The sequence below is a fragment of the Bos indicus genome, chromosome X (genome assembly GCF_029378745.1).
Source record: "Bos indicus isolate NIAB-ARS_2022 breed Sahiwal x Tharparkar chromosome X, NIAB-ARS_B.indTharparkar_mat_pri_1.0, whole genome shotgun sequence".
Lineage (NCBI taxonomy): Eukaryota > Metazoa > Chordata > Mammalia > Artiodactyla > Bovidae > Bos > Bos indicus.
The window spans coordinates 23,480,605-23,498,417 of NC_091789.1; positions in this window are offsets into that span (position 1 = coordinate 23,480,605).

Genomic DNA, 17,813 nt, shown 5'->3' on the forward strand with positions numbered 1-17,813 from the left:
ACAACTGCCAGTTCCCAGAAAGTTTCTAACTGGCCTTTTCCAGGAAGATACAAGGTGTAGGCCTGTATAGAACTTTAACAAGTGGCCCCTGCAACAATCTGCAAGGGCCCAGTGGATACAAACTTATTTCTTCAACACGCTACCTGCCCCTCCTCCACTCCATACCTTTTTTCCCACTCTGACTTCTTTTACCCACTAGGCCCCAACCATTTCAAGTCATCCCTTCAACAGGACAGATAATCTAGTCCATTCAAACGTTCAGCCCCAGCTTCCCTCCTGGCCAAATGTTTCTATCATCTCCCCTTCTGGCTCAAGCTGACAACTTACAGGGTAGTGCCCTTTGTGGACCAATCTGTCTCCATAGAAATACTCTGTCCACGCACTGCCCCTGTACACAGCTTCCCAAACCTGTTCTGTCGCAGCTGGTGTAGAGCCCTGGCCTGATAGGCATGATTAAGAGAGGGAACCCAAGAATGATTCCTAGCAACCCAAGAACCATCCCTGCAAAAAGTCTGAACTTGAGGACAAGTAGGATTCTCATGAAATAAATTTTCCTCCTAGGGCCTCTCCATCTCTGCTTCACCCTTCCTCCTGCACTGTACCCATTCTAGTTCCTCTGTAAGAGCAATCCCCACCACCTAAACCTCATGCCTCCTCTTTTAACTCTTGCCAGCACCTAGCCATGTGGATTGGTATTCCCATCAGCCAACACAAGTGGCAGTCACAGAAGAACTATCTCTGAGTCATTACTGAACGCACCAGTGCATTCAAATGCTTCAGCACAACACCTACCCTTCCATTTAAGAAAAATGGCTCTTGGCTTCTATAGGCACAACTACAAGGCTCACTCTGAGACTCCCGTAGCATTCAAACCAATTATTGATATTTATACTCTTCCTTATTACCAACAGGATTTATATGATATGACTGATTTTTATTTATTTTATTTCATGATAAAATTGTAGGTAAAAAGAAGGTAAAAGGTCAGGAAATCAGAGCAAGGTGGGAAAAAAAATGGTAGAAGGTAAAAACAGGGTCAGGAGTCAAGTTAATACACAAAACACCTATTGAAAGTCCAGAACACCTGCCAACAGCATGCCAGTCATAAAATCAGCCAGTGTGAAGGAAGAAAAGCAGCAACAAGATTTACAGTGCCTCCAGGAAATAAGCCAAACAAGAGAAGGACAGGTATTTCTGGTACTAAGACTAGACATTACATTACACAATCCATGAGCAACATGCTTCCTAGTACTGTTTCCTATAGGATCACTTGCTGTAGGCTGATGACTTCAGGTCAAAGCACTTCTAAGGGAGCCAGAGAAATGGGACCAGCTCTGCAAAGGTCTGGCTTACAGAGGCTTTAGAATTTCTTTAGGAATGGGTAGTTGACGTAACTTATGGGCCATTCTCCATAAATATGATACCAACAACTGAGTTTTGGTTTTTGGCATCAGCAATTCCTAGCAAATGTTCCCTGACAAGTCACGGAAACGGAGCTCCTTTAGACAACCAGCTAAGCACGTGTTTTAGCAGTGAGTCCAGCTATAGTAAGTCAAATACTCATGTTAGTTATTTTAAAAACATAAAATAATCATGAAATGTCTAGTCTAGGACAGCATCAATTTCTGATATACAGTTTAAAATAAATCACAAGTGTGGCTGATAAGTAAATCATAAGGTTTCCCATGATACCCTCCTCCTAGGGGCCACCTTCTTATATAATCCCTTTACCCTGAGTGCAGGCAGGACCAGGGCACAGTACAAGCTTAAAGAACTAAGTAGCCATATTGGGGAAACCCATAAAGCAAAAAACTGTGAGCAACCCCTAGCAGTGAGGGCAGCCAACATAGCGCCAGGGGACCCTCTGTCCTCACACCACCAAGGGAATGAACTCTGACAACCACCCAAGTGAGCCTGAAAGCAGATTCTTCCCCAGTTAAATAATTACACAGTCTGGCTGAGACCTTGACTGTAACCGGCTAAGACCCTAAGCAGAGGATTCGGCTAAGGTATGTTCACACTTCTGACCCACAAAAGCTGTGAGATAATAAATGTGTTATTTTTAAGCCATTAAATTTGTGGTAATTTGTGGTGCAGAAAAAGGTACTCAATATAAAAAGACAAACTTGTTTGAAAATGTGTGCCAAAACAGCAGTTCATTTCTTTTTATTTTATTTTTTAACTTTACAACATTGTATTGGTTTTGCCATATATCAACATGATTATACAGAGTGAAGTAAGCCAGAAAGAAAAACACCAATACAGTATACTAATGCATATATATGGAATTTAGAAAGATGGTAACAATAACCCTGTATACGAGACAGCAAAAGAGACACTGATGTATAGAACAGTCTTTTGGAGTTCATTTCTTAATTATAAAACAGTTTAACGGTAGGAGCCACCTACCAAAGAGAAAAATCTTTGGCTTTAGAATAAAACAGAATATCTTTCCGGCTGCAAATAGATAGCAGAGTTACTTAATGATTAAAGTTTCTCCTGGTTTCTGCAAATACAACCATTTTATCCACACTGGCTATGTCCTTGCTGTGTGCAAGCACTGTTACCAGACTCTGGGAGAGCAAGAACAGGAAGAAAATCCAAGATCCCATGCCCAGGAAAGCTCACAAGCCACTCCAGGACACCAAACATATACAAGGGAAATTACTTTCAAGCAAATGCAAAACAACAGGTCACTTGTACTAATGCAAATTAAAGATGTAGAGAACTCAATCAGACAAATAATAAGCATTGTTAAACGCATTTCCACTCAGCTTAGGGTGTTTGGGCGCTTACCTTTGATTGTGGATATGCCTGCTGTTCTGAGAGTTCACCTAAAATACAAAGCAGGGGTGCCACCACACTGTGCCCATTACCCCCCCCCCCCACTTCTTCCCCTGCACTCTGGATAAAGAACAGGCTCATTCATTCTGATCAATGATGCAAGCTCTGCCTTCCTTCCACTTGTCCTGGAACAGAGGAGATATTCAGGGGAAAAACTGAAGTTTAATGGACTTTTCTCCTTCCTCAGTGCCACTGTATCTGAGTCCATAAGTGCTAGCAGTTTTCTTTTTTTTTTTTTCTTATTTAATAAAATTAGGCAGAACGAGAGAAAATAATAGCAGATGAAACAACTGAAAAAGGATTAATTTCCAAAATATACAAATAGCATATGCAACTCAATAACAAAAACAAACAGCCCAATCAAAAAGTGGGAAAAAGACCTAAACAGACATTTCCCCAAAGAAGACATACAGATGGCTAATCAACACATGAAAAGATGCTCAATATCACTCATTATTAGAGAAATGCAATCAAAACCACAATGAGATATCACCTCACACCAGTCAGAATGGCCATCATCAAAAAATCTGCAAACAATAAATGTTCAAGAGGGTGTGGAGAAAAGGGTACCCTCTTGCACTGTTGGTGGGAAGGTAAGTTAATACAGCCACTATGGAAGACAGCATGGAGATTTCTTTAAAAACTAGAAATAAAACTACCATATGACCCAACAATCCTACTAGTGGGCATATACCGTGAGAAAACCATAACTGAAAAAGACACATGTACCCCAGTGTTCATTGCAGCACTATTTACAATAGCTAGGACATGGAAGGAACCTAGATGCCCATCAACAGATGAATGGATAAAGAAGCTGTGGTACATATACAATGGAATATTACACAGCCATAAAAAGGAACACATTTGAGTCAGTGCTAGTGAGGTGAACGAACCTAGAGCCTATTACACAGAGTGAAGTAAGTCAGAAAGAAAAAAATGAATATTTTATATGAATGCATATACTGGATTCTAAAAAGATAGTACTGATGAACTTCTTTGCAGGGCAGCAATGGAGATGCAGACAAAGAAAAGACTTATGGACGTGGGGGGCAGTAGGAAGAAGAGGGTGGGACGAATGGAGAGAGTAGAATGAAAATATATACACTAATACATGTACAATAGATAGCCAGTAAGAATTTGCTATATGACTCAGGGAACTCAAACAGGGGCTCTGTGACAACCTACAGGGATGGGATGGGGTGGAAGGTGGGAGGGAGGCTCAAGAGGGAGGAGACATATATATCCCTATGGCTGATCCATGTTGATGAATGTCAGAAACCAACACAAAATTGTAATTACCCTTCAATTAAAAATAAAAAATAAATTTAGGAACTTCCCTGAAGGTTCAGTGGTTAAGACTCCAAGGAACTAAGATCTTACATGCTGCATGGTGCAGTCAAAAACTTTTTTAAAAAATGACATGCTCATTCCAAAAAATTATAAACAAGGAAAAAAGGAAAATAAAAACCTGTAATCAAAAACCAGGAAAAAAAAAAAAAACACTGAAAATTTTGGAGTAATCCACTGTGACTGTAAGTGTGCATGTGTGTGTTAACATCATTTACACACATAAGAACACACATATGTGAATGCTATCACACTAACATGCTGCTTTCCCCTCAGCTGACAACTGAAAGCAACTGTCCATGTCAAACACACTTCCCCATTATTGTTTTTCTGTTTATCTTTGGCTATGCAGCATGTGGTATCTTACTTCCCCTGACCAGGGACTGAACCCATGCCCCCTGCAGTCTTAACCACTGAACCAACAGGGAAGTCTTAATATGTTGCCTTTTATAACTGGCTTCTATCAGTTAGCATAATGTTTCCAAGGTTTACCCATACTGTAGCATGTACGGATTCTTTCCATTTTATGGCTGAATAATATTCAGTTGTATGAACTTACAACATTTCGCTTAAACATTCATCTGCTAATGGCACATTTTAGCTATTATAAATTAATGTTATTAATATTCATCTACAAATTTTTGTGTGGACATAAATTTTCATTTCTCCTGACTAAATGAAATTCTACCTAGGAGTAGAATTCTTGGGTCGCATGGTAATTCTGTGTTTAACTTTTTTGGGAACCAAAAAATTGTCTTCCATGGAGGCTGTACCATATTACATTATGTAGAGAGCAATGTATGAGGGTTCCAGCTTCTCCACACCTTCACCAAACTTATTTTGTTTTGCTTATTATAGCCATCTTATTGGGTTTGAAGTTGTCTCTAATTGTGAATTTAATTTGTATTTTCCTAATGACTAATGAAGCTGAGCATCTTTTCAAGTCCTTATTGGTCATTTGTGTATCTTCAGAGAAACATCTACTTGGATCTTCTGCCAATTGGTGGGGGGGGGGGGGTCTTCTGCCAATTTTTAATTGGGTTATTTGCATTTTTTAATGCTGAGTTGTAAGAGTTCTTTATATGTCCTACTAAAAAGTTTCTTATCAGATATATGATCACAAATTTTTTTCTCCTATTCTGTGGGTTATATAAATACTTTTACTCTTTTAGTAGTGTCTTTTGATGCACAGACATTTTTAATTTTGATGAGATTCAATTTATCCATTTTTTTCCTTTGGTTGTTTGTGCTTCAGGTGTCATAGCTAAGAAACTATTGCCTAAACCAAGATCATGAAGATTTACATATGTTTTCTTCTAAGATTTTATAGTTTTAGTTCTATTGTCAATTTCTGAGTTAATTTTTGCATATAATATGAGGTAGGGATTAAACTTCATTCTTTTTTTCCAACTTCACTCTTTTTTTTTTCAACTTCATTCTTTTTCACATGGGTACCCAGTTGTCCCAAAACCATTTGTTGAAAAGACTGTTACTTGCACCCATCAAATTGTCTCAATACCCTTGTCAAAATCAATGACCATAAAATTGAGGATTTACCTAAGGACTCTCTAATTCGTTGATATGTATGGTAGGCTTAATATTGGCCCCCAAATAACCCCAGGTCCTAATCCCCAGAAACTATGACAGAACTTTTACTTCTGGTAAAAATAGAGACTGCAGATGTGATTACTAATAAGAATCTCAAGATGGAGAGATTTTCCAGGATTATTCAGTGAGCTCAATGTAATTACAAGAATTCTTATAAGAGAGAGGCAGTAGGATCAGAATCAGTAGGAGAAACAATGATGGAAGCAAGAGGTTGGAACAATATAAGGAAATGATATAAGCCAGAAATTTAGGTGGCATCTGGAAGCTAAAAAAGACAGAGAAAAGGGACTATTCTCTCTGAACTTCCAGAAATAACCAGCCCTGACAACACCTTGACTTCAGCTCACTGAGACCGATTTTGAATTTCTGACCCCCTTCAGAAGCATTAAGCCACCAAATTTGTAGCAACTTGTTACAGCAGTAATAGGAAACTAATCTGTCTATCCATGTGCTACTACTACATTTTCTTAATTACTGTAGCTTTGTAGCAATTTTATTTATTATTTATTATTATAGGCATAATGATCTACAGCAGAATTCTAGAACTTATTTTTCATGTATAACTGAAGCTTTATACCCATTGAACAACAATTGCCCACTGTTTTTGCTTTTCTGGCGAGCTGTGTCATGTCAGAGTTCAATATACCATTATTTAATTATTACAATTCTTATTATTGAATATTTGGCTTATTTTCAGCATTTCACTATTATAATAACTTTAAAAATATAATTTGGAGGTAAATTTTTTGTTCATTTATAATCAGCTGCATTTCTATATCAAAAGAATGAATTTGTAAAGTTTTTGATAAGATCTAAATGACCTCCAAGACTCTGTATACCCCCCAACAGCAAATGCAAATACTTTCTCCACACCCTCATCAACTTTGTTATCAAATTTTAGACTTACAGATTAGACTATAAACCTAGATGTGAAAAATAAAACTATAAAGTTAGTATAAAAATATAAGAGAATATCTTTTTGACCAAGAGACAGAGAAACAATACTCAAAACTTTAAAATCACAGATTATAAAAGCAAAAACTGACGCATTTAATAAATTCAAACTGAGAACATCTATTCAAAAAAGTATAAGAAAATCAGAGTTACTTGACACATGACAGAATGGGAAAAATTAAAATTATATAACATTATATAATTACATGCTGCTAAGTCACTCCAGTTGTGTCCGACTCTGTGCGACACCCTAGATGGCAGCCCACCAGGCTCCCCCATCCCTGGGATTCTCCATGCAAGAACACTGGAGTGGGTTGCCATTTCCTTCTCCAATGCATGAAAATAAAAAGTAAAAGTGAAGTCACTCAGTCGTGTCTGACTCTTAGCGACCCCATGGACTGCAGCCTACCAGCGTCCTCCATCCACGGGATTTTCCAGGCAAGAGTACTGGAGTGGGGTGCCATTGTCTTCTCTGATATAATTATATAAACATTAAAATTATATATAATTTATATAATTATAAAACATTATAAATAATGTCTAAAACCGATAATGGATTATCTTAATTTTCTAGAATATTCAAGGAAAGTCTTCAAATTAACCCCAGAAGAAAAATTGGCAACCGTCATTAGCAGGCAATTTACAAAAGGGGAAATTTAGAAGTCTGAAAAGTATACAGAAACATGTTCAACTCATAATAGTAAGGCAAACATCAATTAAAACAAGATGGTTTGAGCATTCTTTGCTATTGCCTTGCTTTGGGATTGGAATGAAAACTGACCTTTCCAGTCCTGTGGCTACTGCTGAGTTTTCCAAATGTGCTGCCATATTGAGTGCAGCACTTTCACAGCATCATCTTTTTTTTTCTTTTCTTTTTCTTTTTTTTTTCTAATTTTATTTTATTTTTAAACTTTACATAATTGTATTAGTTTTGCCAAATATCAAAATGAATCCGCCACAGGTATACATGTGTTCCCCATCCTGAACCCTCCTCCCTCCTCCCTCCCCATATCATCCCTCTGGGTCGTCCCAGTGCACTAGCCCCAAGCATCCAGTATCGTGCATCGAACCTGGACTGGCAACTCGTTTCTTACATGATATTTTACATGTTTCAATGCCATTCTCCCAAATCTTCCCACCCTCTCCCTCTCCCACAGACTCCATAAGACTGTTCTATACATCAGTGTCTCTTTTGCTGTCTCGTACACCGGGTTATTGTTACCATATTTCTAAATTCCATATATATGCATTAGTATACTGTATTTATGTTTTTCCTTCTGGCTTACTTCACTCTGTATAATAGGCTCCAGTTTCATCCACCTCATTGGAACTGATTCAAATGTATTCTTTTTAATGGCTGAGTAATACTCCATTGTGTATATGTACCACAGCTTTCTTATCCATTCATCTGCTGATGGACATCTAGGTTGCTTCCATGTCCTGGCTATTATAAACAGTGCTGCAATGAACATTGGGGTACACGTGTCTCTTTCCCTTCTGGTTTCCTCAGTGTGTATGCCCAGCAGTGGGATTGCTGGATCATAAGGCAGTTCTATTTCCAGTTTTTTTAAGGAATCTCCACACTGTTCTCCATAGTGGCTGTACTAGTTTGCATTCCCACCAACAGTGTAACAGGGTTCCCTTTTCTCCACACCCTCTCCAGCATTTATTATTTGTAGACTTTTGGATCACAGCCATTCTGACTGGCGTGAAATGGTACCTCATAGTGGTTTTGATTTGCATTTCTCTGATAATGAGTGATGTTGAGCATCTTTTCATGTGTTTGTCAGCCATCTGTATGTCTTCTTTGGAGAAATGTCTATTTAGTTCTTTGGCCCATTTTTTGATTGGGTCGTTTATTTTTCTGGAGTTGAGCTGTAGGAGTTGCTTGTATATTTTTGAGATTAGTTGTTTGTCGGTTGCTTCATTTGCTATTATTTTCTCCCATTCTGAAGGCTGTCTTTTCACCTTGCTAATAGTTTCCTTTGATGTGCAGAAGCTTTTAAGGTTAATTAGGTCCCATTTGTTTATTTTTGCTTTTATTTCCAATATTCTGGGAGGTGGGTCATAGAGGATCCTACTGTGATGTATGTCGGAGAGTGTTTTGCCTATGTTCTCCTCTAGGAGTTTTATAGTTTCTGGTCTTACGTTTAGATCTTTAATCCATTTTGAGTTTATTTTTGTGTATGGTGTTAGAAAGTGGTCTAGTTTCATTCTTTTACAAGTGGTTGACCAGATTTCCCAGCACCACTTGTTAAAGAGATTGTCTTTAATCCATTGTATATTCTTGCCTCCTTTGTCAAAGATAAGGTGTCCATATGTGCGTGGATTTATCTCTGGGCTTTCTATTTTATTCCATTGATCAATATTTCTGTCTTTGTGCCAGTACCATACTGTCTTGATAACTGTGGCTTTGTAGTAGAGCCTGAAGTCAGGTAGGTTGTTTCCTCCAGTTCCATTCTTCTTTCTCAAGATCGCTTTGGCTATTTGAGGTTTTTTGTATTTCCATACAAATTGTGAAATTATTTGTTCTAGCTCTGTGAAGAATACTGTTGGTAGCTTGATAGGGATTGCGTTGAATCTATAAATTGCTTTGGGTAGTATACTCATTTTCACTATATTGATTCTTCCAATCCATGAACATGGTATATTTCTCCATCTATTAGTGTCCTCTTTGATTTCTTTCACCAGTGTTTTATAGTTTTCTATATATAGGTCTTTAGTTTCTTTAGGTAGATATATTCCTAAGTATTTTATTCTTTCCATTGCAATGGTGAATGGAATTGTTTCCTTAATTTCTCTTTCTGTTTTCTCATTATTAGTGTATAGGAATGCAAGGGATTTCTGTGTGTTGATTTTATATCCTGCAACTTTACTATAGTCATTGATTATTTCTAGTAATTTTCTGGTGGAATCTTTAGGGTTTTCTATGTAGAGGATCATGTCATCTGCAAATAGTGAGAGTTTTACTTCTTCTTTTCCAATTTGGATTCCTTTTATTTCTTTTTCTGCTCTGATTGCTGTGGCCAAGACTTCCAAAACTATGTTGAATAGTAATGGTGAAAGTGGGCACCCTTGTCTTGTTCCTGACTTTAGAGGAAATGCTTTCAGTTTTTCACCATTGAGGATAATGTTTGCTGTGGGTTTATCATATATAGCTTTTATTATGTTGAGGTATGTTCCTTTTATTCCTGCTTTCTGGAGAGTTTTTATCATAAATGGATGTTGAATTTTGTCAAAGGCTTTCTCTGCATCTACTGAGATAATCATATGGTTTTTATTTTTCAATTTGTTACTGTGGTGTATTACATTGATTGATTTGTGGATATTGAAGAATCCTTGCATCCCTGGGATAAAGCCCACTTGATCATGGTGTATGATCTTTTTAATGTGTTGTTGGATTCTGATTGCTAGAATTTTGTTAAGGATTTTTGCATCTATGTTCAAATGCTCAAACTATTGCATTGCTGCTGCTAAGTTGCTTCAGTCATGTCTGACTCTGTGCAACCCCATAGACGGCAGCCCACCAGGCTCCTCTATCCCTGGGATTCTCCAGGCAAGAACACTGGAGTGGGTTGCTATTTCCTTCTCCAAACTACTGCACAATTGCACTCATTTCACACACTAGTAAAGTAATGCTCAAAATTCTCCAAGCCAGGCTTCAGTAATACATGAACCGTGAACTTCCAGATATTCAATCTGGTTTTAGAAAAGGCAGAGGAACCAGAGATCAAATTGCCAACATCTGCTGGATCATGGAAAAAGCAAGAGAGTTCCAGAGAAACATCTATTTCTGCTTTATTGACTATGCCAAAGCCTTTGACTGTGTGGATCACAATAAACTGTGGAAAATTCTTCAAGAGATGGGAATACCAGACCATCTGACCTGCCTCTTGAGAAACCTGTATGCAGGTCAGGAAGCAACAGTTAGAACTGGACATGGAACAACAGACTGGTTCCAAGTAGGAAAAGGAGTACGTCAAGGCTGTATATTGTCACCCTGCTTATTTAACTTATATGCAGAGTACATTATGAGAAATGCTGGGCTGAATGAAGCACAAGCTGGAATCAAGATTGCCGGAAGAAATATCAATAACTCTGATATGCAGATGCCACCACCCTTATGGCAGAAAGTGAAGAACTAAAGAGCCTCTTGATGAAAGTGAAAGAGGAGAGTGAAAAAGTTGGCTTAATGCTCAACATTCAGAAAACTAAGATCATGGCATCTGATCCCAACACTTCATGGCATCTGATCCCAACACTTCATGGCAAATAGATGAAGAAACAGTGGAAACAGTGGCTGACTTTATTTTTCTGGGCTCCAAAATCACTGCAGATGGTGACTGCAGCTATGAAATTAAAAGATACCTGCTCCTTGGAAGGAAAGTTATGACCAACCTAGACAACATATTAAAAAGTAGAGACATTACTTTTCCAACAAAGGTCAGTCTAGTCAAGGCTATGGTTTTTCCAGTAGTCGTGTATGGATGTGAGAGTTGGACTATAAAGAAAGCTGAGTGCAGAACAATTAATGCTTTTGAACTGTGATGTTGGAGAAGATTCTTGAGAGTCCCTTGGACTGCAAGGAGATCCAACCAGTCCATCCTAAAGGAGATCAGTCCTGTGTGTTCATTGGAAGGACTGATGTTGAAGCTGAAACTCCAATACATTGGCCACCTGATGTGAAGAGTTGACTCATTTGAAAACACCATGATGCTGGGAAGGATTGAGGGTAGGAAGAGAAGGGGATGACAGAGGATGAGATAGTTGGATGGCATCACTGACTCAATGGATATGGGTTTGGGTAGGCTCCAGGAGTTGGTGATGGACAGGGAGGCCTGCATACTGCAGTTCAGGGGATTGCAAAGAGTCGGACACGACTGAGTGACTGAACTGAACTGAACTGAACTGAACTAAGCTTAGTATGTTAATAAAAAAAGAAAGATTTAGTGGCAAAAAAAAATAAATAAATAAAAATAAAACAAGATGGTACTTTAGCCAATTTCAATTATCCAAAATTTTACAAGGCTAATCCCAAGAATTGGTATGAATGTGCAATATAGAAATCTATAAGCACTGCTTCTGGGGGTGTAGGTTGGTGCAGCCAATCTGGAGAACAATCTGGCAGTTCTTAGACAAATCAGGAACAGGAATATCCCAAGACCCAGACATTCTGCTCCTAAATACATATCCTAAGTAAATGACCACATTTTCCATATGAGTACTCAAAAGAAGGTGTCCAATGTGGCAATATTTGTGGAAACAGGATGCTTTAAGCAATCTAGATGCCAAACTACTGCCTTACTGACTATGCCAAAGACTTTGACTGTGTGGATCACAATAAACTGTGGAAAATTCTGAAAGAGATGGGAACATCAGACCACCTGACCTGCCTCCTGAGACATCTGTATGCAGGTCAAGAAGCAACAGTTAGAACTGGACATGGAACAACAGACTGGTTCCAAATAGGAAAAGGAGTACATCAAGGCTGTATATTGTCACACTGCTCATTTAACGTATATGCAGAGTACATCATGAGAAACACTGGGCTGGATGAAGCACAAGCTGGAATCAAGATTGCCAGCAGAAATATCAATAACCTCAGTTATGCAGAAGACACCACACTTATGGCAGAAAGTGAAGAAGAACTAAAGAGCCTCTTGATCAAAGTGAAAGAGAATGAAAAAGTTGGCTTAAAACTCAACATTCAGAAAACTAAGATCATGGCATCTGGTCCCATCACTTCATGGCAAAGAGATGGGGAAACAGTGGAAACAGTGGCTGACTTTATTTTTCTGGGCTCCAAAATCATTGCTGATGGTGATTGCAGCCATGAAATTAAAAGACACTTACTCCTTGGGAGGAAAGTTATGACCAACATAGACAGCATATTGAAAAGCAGAGACATTATTTTGTCAACAAAGATCCGTTTAGTCGAGGCTATGGTTTTTCCAGTAGTCATGTATGGATGTGAGAGTTGGACTATAAAGAAAACTGAGCACTGAAGAATTGATGCTTTCGAACTGTGGTGTTGGAGAACACTCTTGAGAGTCCCTTGGACTGCAAGGAGATCCAACCAGTCCATCCTAAAGGAAATCAGTCCTGAATATTCATTGGAAGGACTGATGCTGAAGCTGAAGCTCCAATACTTTGGCCACCTGTTGCAAAGAACTGGCTCATTTGAAAAGACCCTGATGCTGGGAAAGATTGGAGGTGGGAGGAGAAGGGGATGACGGAGGATGAGATGTTTGTATGGCATCACTGACTCAGTGGACATGAGTTTGAGTAAACTCTGGGAGTTGGTGATGGACAGAGAAGCCTGGTGTGCTGCAGTCCATGGGGTCACAAAGAGTCAGACATGACTGAGCAACTGAACTGAACTGAACTGAAATGCCAATCACTGGGGGGAAAGCTAGGAAAAAAATGATGTATATACACCAGGCAGCACTTAGAAGCATCAGACTAGATGTGTGCAGAGCAATAAAAATGGGTCTTTTTTTAACTTTTTTTTTTTTTTTTTTGGCTGTGGCATGCAGGATCTTAGCTCCCCAACCAGGGATTGAACCCATGGCCACTGCAATGGAAGCATGGAGTCTTAACCACTGGACCACCAGGGAAGTCCCAAAATGGATCTTAAAATGATGGATTTGAATTTAAAACTTTTACTATACCCTCATTCATATAAATTTAAATGTATGCAAAATGAACAGAACAGAGAGTTCAGCAATAAACTCACATGAACAGAACTAATTGTTTTCTGACCAAGGCAGCAAGCTAAAATGAGGGGGAAAGAATAGTCTTATCAATCAATAGTGCTGGAGCAATCCATATTCATAAAGAAGAAAAAATTAACCTCAAATATTAACCTCACTTCATATACAAGATTTATTCAAGATATATCACAGAGTAAAATATAAAGCTAAAACTATAAAGCTTTTATAATCTCAAATTAATGTTCTCAAGATGGTATCTGTTTATCCTCCCAGAGGTACCAACAGTTCAAAAAGAACTTCAGGAAGAAAGCAAAGTTTAGCACAAATGAAAATACTAATGATAGAGTGTTAGTTTTCTATTGTCACATAACATATTGCTACAAACATATTGGCTTAAAACAATACCCATTTATTATGTCACAGTTTAGTAAACAAAAGAGCAAGGGATTTCAAGTAAGATCTCAGCTTAGGATCTCCTAAGGCCTAAGTCAAGGTGTCAGACAACTAGGCTCATATCTGGAGGTTCTGGGGAATAACCCATTTTCAGACTTGTTAAGGGTGTTGACAGAACTGAATTCCATTTTGCTACAGGTCTGAGACAAGGAAATGGCAACCCACTCCAGTATTCTTGCCTGGAGAACTCCATAGACAGGGGAGCCTGGTGGGCTACAGTCCACAGGCTCACAAAGAGTCAGAGATGACTAAGCAACTAACACACTTCACATAGGTCTGAAATCCCTGATTTCTTGCTGGCTCTCAGCTTCTAGAGACCACTCTTTGGTCTTTCCACACGTCCCATCACCTCCCAGGCAACTTCAAAGCCACCAATGCTTCATCAAATCTGTCACATACTTTGAACATCTCTGGCTTCTCCGTTTGCTATCAATCGGAGAAAGCTCTCTGTTTTGAAAGTATATGGCTAACTGGGTCAGGCACATGTGGATAGCCTCCATATCATAATATTAACTGACTTGGAATTTTATTTACCAAAATAATCCCAAAAGGATCTAAAAGTTGAATTGGAATCAAAGCCCAGAAAAATGTCCCATGACCTGGGTCATAGGTCAGAGTGACTGCCTGCTAAATAGGACCCAGTGTCTATTAACGTAATAGGCAAAATGTCCAGAATACTATTGAAAACCACTCATCATGCTAAGAAACAGGAAAATCACAATCTGAATGAGAAAAGATGATGAAGTGACACTAATACTGAAATGAATCAATGTTGGAATTATCTGAAAAGAATATTAAAGCTGGCATCATAAAAATGTTTCAACAATCTACTACAGATTATCTCAGAAAGAATTTTAAAATAGAAAATCTTGGCAAAAGTGGAAAAGCTTATTAAAAAAAAAAAAGAAAATGGAAAATATAAAGCTGAAAAGAATAACTTAAAAAAAATCTCTCTGGAGAGGCTCAAAATCAGAGTGGATATGACAGATCGACTCAGTAAACTTAAAAGAGGGCTTACCAGAAAGTGAATTCACAGAATGTACTTAATGAGAGAGAAAATACAGACTAGTAGAGCCTGAGAGTCCTGTGGACCAATAAAATACATGCAACACTTGTGTCATTAGAATCCCATATGGAGAGGAAAAAGAAAGTGGAATCAAAGATATAATAGCTGAAATTTTCCAAATTTTGGAAAAAAGACAAATTTATAGATTCAAGAAGCTGAGTGAACCCCAAACAGTATAATGCCAAAAGAATCCATACCAAAGCACATCATAACTAAACCTGTGAAAACTAAAGACAAAGAAAACAAAAGCTTGATTGCTGCTAGAGAACTCTGACACAATACCTGTAGAGGAGGACCAGTTTGAATGACAGTAGATTTCTCATTTGAAAACATGGAAGCCAGAAGGAAATGGTACATTTTCAAGTACTACAGGGAAAAAATCTGTCCACCACAAATCTGATATCCAGTAAAACTATCCTTCAACCATCAAGGGGAAATAGAAGCATTTTCAGACTTATCTTAAAAGAATGGCTAAGGGACATTCTTCAATGAGAAGCAAATGATAAAAGAATTGATAGGAAGATCTAGCAACAGAAAGAGCAGAGATATGAATATATTTGGTAGACTACCCCTCTCCTCATGTGCTGTGCTGTGCTTAGTTGCTCAGTCATGTCCAACTCTTTGCAACCCCCATGGACTGTAGCCTGCCAGGCTCTGCTGTCCACAGGGATTCTCCAGGCAAGAATACTGGAATGGGTTGCCATGCCCTCCTCCAGGGGATCTTCCCGACCCAGGGATCGAACCCAGGTCTCTCACACTGCAGGCGGATTCTTTATGATCTGAGCCACCAGGGAAGCTTTCATGAGTTTTATAAATGATATTTGATAATTAAAACAAAAATAGCATTATCTGGTTATCATGACAGTGATATTTAAAAGTAGAGAAGATTAATGGATGAAAGTAGGGCTTCATACTTATGTGTTAAAATACTGATACCAGTAGACTCTGATAAGTCACATGTGTATATTGTAAAACTCAGAGCAAAAGCTACAATAATTATACAATAAGATACACTTTTTAAAAACCTCTATAAATAAATCAAGATGGAATTCTTAATTTTTTTTTCAAGTAACCCACAAAAAGGCATGTAAAGAGAATAGAGGAAAGAGAACAAGAAGGGGGAAAAAGCAAACAATAAAATGGCAGACTTAAGTACTAACATATTAATAATTATCTTCAATATAAATGGTCTAAATACACACCTATCAGAATGTATAAAATAAAAAGTTATAATACCAAATGCTTGCAAGTATGTAGAGAAAATGGATCACTCATCCATTGCTGGTTGGAATGTAAAGTGGTACTGCCATGTTGGAATACAGCTTGGCAGTTTGTTTAAAAACCAAACATTCAACTCTCACATGACCCAGAAACTGCATTCCTACACTTTTATCCCAGAGAAATTTAAAAGTTATGTCCACATAGAAACCTGTACATGAATGTTGAAAACACATTATTGCAATAGCAAACATTGGAAACAATAAAAATGTCCCTAGTAAGTGAAGAGTCAAGCAAATTGGCATATCCATCAGATCAGATCAGATCAGTCACTCAGTTGTGTCCGACTCTTTGCGACCCCATGAATTGCAGCATGCCAGGCCTCCCTGTCCATCACAAACTCCTGGAGTTCTCTCAGACTTATGTCCATCGAGTCAGCGATGCCATCCAGCCATCTCATCCTCTGTCATCCCCTTCTCCTCTTGCCCCCAATCCCTCCCAGCATCAGTCTTTTCCAATGAGTCAACTCTTTGCATGAGGTGGCCAAAGTACTGGAGTTTCAGCTTTAGCATCATTCCCTCCAAAGAAATCCCAGGGCTGATCTCCTTCAGAATGGACTGGTTGGATCTCCTTGCAGTCCAAGGGACTCTCAAGAGTCTTCTCCAACACCACACTTCAAAAGCATCAATTCTTTGGTGCTCAGCCTTGTTCACAGTCCAACTCTCACATCCATACATGATCACAGGAAAAACCATAGCCTTGACTAGACGAACCTTTGTTGGCAAAGTAATGTCTCTGCTTTTCAATATGCTATCTAGGTTGGTCATAACTTTCCTTCCAAGGAGTAAGCGTCTTTTAATTTCATGGCTGCAGTCACCATCTGCAGTGATTTTGGAGCCCCAAAAAATAAAGTCTGACACTGTTTCCACTGTTTCTCCATCTATTTCCCATGAAGTGATGGGACCAGATGCCATGATCTTCGTTTTCTGAATGTTGAGCTTTAAGCCAACTTTTTCACTCTCCACTTTCACTTTCATCAAGAGGCTTTTGAGTTCCTCTTCACTTTCTGCCATAAGGGTGGTGTCATCTGCATGTCTGAGGTTATTGATATTTCTCCCGGCAATCTTGATTCCAGCTTGTGTTTCTTCCAGCCCAGTGTTTCTCATGATGTACTCTGCATATAAGTTAAATAAAAAGGGTGACAATATACAACCTTAACGTACTCCCTTTCCTATTTGGAACCACTCTGTTGTTCCATGTCCAGTTCTAACTGTTGCTTCCTGACCTGCATACAAATTTCTCAAGAGGCAGATCAGGTGGTCTGGTATTCCCATCTCTGTCAGAATTTCCCACAGTTTACTGTGATCCACCCAGTCAAAGGCTTTGGCATAGTCAATAAAGCAGAAATAGATGTTTTTCTGGAACTCTCTTGCTTTTTCCATGATCCAGTGGTTGTTGGCAATTTGATCTCTGGTTCCTCTGCCTTTTCTAAAACCAGCTTGAACATCAGGAAGTTTGTGGTTCACATATCCATACTCCTCAGCAATAAAAAACAACTACTAAAACATGCAGCAATCTAGATGGATTTCAAAGACATTGTGCTGGGTGAA